Consider the following 3093-nt stretch of genomic DNA (forward strand, 5'->3'; position numbering starts at 1 on the left):
GAGCTAAATGGCTACCAAGAAATGGTGGTGGTAACACAAAGAATATTATCCAAGAGAATCATATTGGAAATCTGAACCTTCCTTTGTGATATTTCTGATCTGTTCTTGGGAAATTGGTCTCCATATATTGCTATCTTAATAACATATTAGCATATGGGAAATATGTAAACAAAACTAATTTACAACATGGCTAAATTATTATGAAAAGCTACTTGACACAGTTCTAATTTTCATTTTTATAAACTGTGCTCAGAGCAGTGACAGAGACGTTGCTTCTAGGAAAAGTAGTACTTTTAAATTAACAAAATAATTTATTTGTTATGGAGGTTAGAAACACAGTACTCACACAAAAGTGAAAATACTGATAATTCTAGCATTTACATGAGTCACACATTACATATGTCTTCGAACTGGCCAGTCTGAATTTAAAAACTTTCCCCATTCAGTCATTTCTTTCCCAGTCACATTTTCTTTTCCCCTGTTGGAAGGACAGCAGAGCAGAAGAACAGGAGAAATGTCCTGCTCAATTTACCGGGTAGGAACATTGCAGCAGAAGGTCTTACTGGTACATTATTTAAACTATTATGTTTATTCATATCATGATCTGATCACCATGCTTAATATATCCCATATGCATTCAGGTATTGGTGTAACGATACAAAAGGTTTGCTAGGGTAGACCCTCTTTCACTCAGACTCAGCCTCCCCCCCCCCCCTCGAATCAAACTCAGCTCCCCCCGAAAAAAATCCTGGCTACGGGCCTGAGCAAAGGCCTCTGTTTTTCCCTCTGTAATGTTGGAAGGGTGTGAAAGTTTGATCCAATTATATGTAGCAGACTCTTTGCCATTTTTGTTTCCCATGTTTGGCCTGTAAGCCTTTGGAACTCTTGCTCACTCTGCTTAAAACACTCGTTTCTCATCTGTCTTGTGATTGTATTAGAAAATATTGTTAAACATACTAATTTTTATTCTACAGTACGTGGGGGAGGGGAAGAATGGAATATTGGGGTGAGTGCTGATTGGTGGATGTCTGGAGAAATTTGCATAAAGCAAGCACATATGTTGGAGAATGACAGTTGCAACTTCAGTTAGATGAGGTTTTCTGAGAGAAGGGTTGGAGAGAGAGGAAAGAGATTGGTTGTGATTGTTCTGAGTTCCCTTGAAGGGGATGTGCGAGAGGTAGAGAGAGTGGAATTTTAGATGTAAGAACTATTTATTTAAACTTGTTACGCTTGAGTGGGGGAGAAGTGGGAAAAGCACTGAGGGGAGACGAAAGGTTTGGGAGAAGAGGAAGAAGGAGGACGAGGAGATTTAACTAAACATGGCAAGGAAACGGGTGCTGGAAAAAGATGACGTTGTCAGCGTGAAGAGGACTAAAGTCAGTCATCCAACACACCAAACGGAGCCTGGACTGCTGCTGACCTTGGGGCAGGGTGATCTTGGGCAGCTGGGCCTTGGCCCAAAGGTGATGGCACGGAAAAGGCCTGCCCTGGTGCAACTCTCCGAGAAGATCATCCAGGTAGAAGCCGGAGGGGTTCACACAGTGTGCCTCACCGAGACAGGCAAGATCTATACCTTTGGCTGCAATGATGAGGGTGCCTTAGGGAGAGACACTTCAGAGGAAGGGTCCGAATCCATTCCCGGGCTTGTCGACCTGAAGGAGAAGGTGGTGCAGGTGTCTGCTGGAGACAGCCACACAGCGGCCTTGACAGAGGATGGGCGTGTTTTCATCTGGGGTGCTTTCCGGGATGAAAATGGAGTCATTGGCTTACTGGCTCCTCTGAAAGGGGAAGAAAATGTGGATACCACAAAGGGAAGCCCTCTTCCTGTGGAGCTGCAGCTGGATGTACCTATGGTTAAGATTGCCTCAGGAAGCCATCACTTGGCAATGGTGTCTACGGCAGGCAAACTTTACACCTGTGGTTGCGGAGACAATGGCCAACTGGGCCGAGTGCCCCAAATTTTCACCACCAGAGGGGGACGAAGAGGATTGAAGCTGCTGCTGCTCCCACAAACTGTCGCTATCAAGCCAAGAGGCTGTAAGACCAAGGGACGCATTCGGGACGTATTCTGTGGGTCTTATTCCACCCTTGCCATCACTCAAGAGGGGCATGTTATTGGATTTGGCCTCTCCAATTACTATCAGCTGGGTTCACAAGGAATTGAAACGTACTACTCGCCAAAGATTCTGCCCGCATTCAAGAACTCCAACAGATCTTGGGTCAAGTTCTCAGCTGGTCAACATCACACTGTGTGCCTGGACTCAGAAGGAACCGTGTGTAGTCTGGGCAGGGCAGACTACGGTATGTTGGGCCTTGGCCAGGGCTGTTCAGAGAAGAACACCCCCACGGCCATTCCTGGGATACCCAAGTCCTCTTCAGTTGCCTGTGGAGAAAGAGTTAGCTTTGCAGTCACAGAAGACGGTCGAGCTTTTGCCTGGGGTATGGGCTCTAACCTCCAGCTTGGCACAGGCGATGAAGATGATGCTTGGAGCCCTGTTCAGATGTCTGGGCAACAGCTGGAGAATCGCAGTGTCCTCTCTGTGTCCAGTGGAGGGCAGCACACTGTCTTACTGGTCAAGGACAAGCAGTATTGACAAACTGTACTTGCATTATTGCTGAGAGCCACCCGAGAGCACTGATTTAATCCAGTTCACTGCAACAGTGTCATTTCAAAGGTGACAGAGAGAGACTAGCCTAATTTCAGACACATAGTCAGAAACTGCAGGAAGACGGGCACAGAGCAGTTTCCAACTTTGTCATCTGCAGCTGCATTATGAAACTTGGGACCGTTGTACAAAAGACTTTATTTTTTAAAATAGTAAATTGAGGCCTGGGGTGGAAGCAGTTGGGTGCTTTTTGTGTTTTTTGAAAAATAAGGACAAAATTTAAAAATAATGGCACTTAATCAACAGACAAAACTGTAAATTTCTAACAATTTCTACCTTGTATTGTTTAATTTCTAAAAATAATAGTTTTTCTATCATTTAGGTTTTTGAAAATGTTATCTATATAAAAAGTTTTCTGAATCCAAGGTGTCTGTGATGGTGTCCTCAAAGGAACCTTGGGGGCATTTCAAAGTCCACAGTTCATATA

The 3093-nt window shown here is 44.5% G+C and overlaps 1 pseudogene; it reads left to right on the plus strand.

The window, feature by feature from the left end:
• The first annotated feature begins 1264 nt into the window (after positions 1 to 1264).
• Positions 1265 to 2623, plus strand: LOC132772784 (regulator of chromosome condensation pseudogene; annotated as a pseudogene).
• Positions 2624 to 3093: the final 470 nt, after the last annotated feature.

The sequence above is a fragment of the Anolis sagrei genome, chromosome 4 (assembly GCF_037176765.1).
Source record: "Anolis sagrei isolate rAnoSag1 chromosome 4, rAnoSag1.mat, whole genome shotgun sequence".
NCBI classification, from domain to species: domain Eukaryota; kingdom Metazoa; phylum Chordata; class Lepidosauria; order Squamata; family Dactyloidae; genus Anolis; species Anolis sagrei.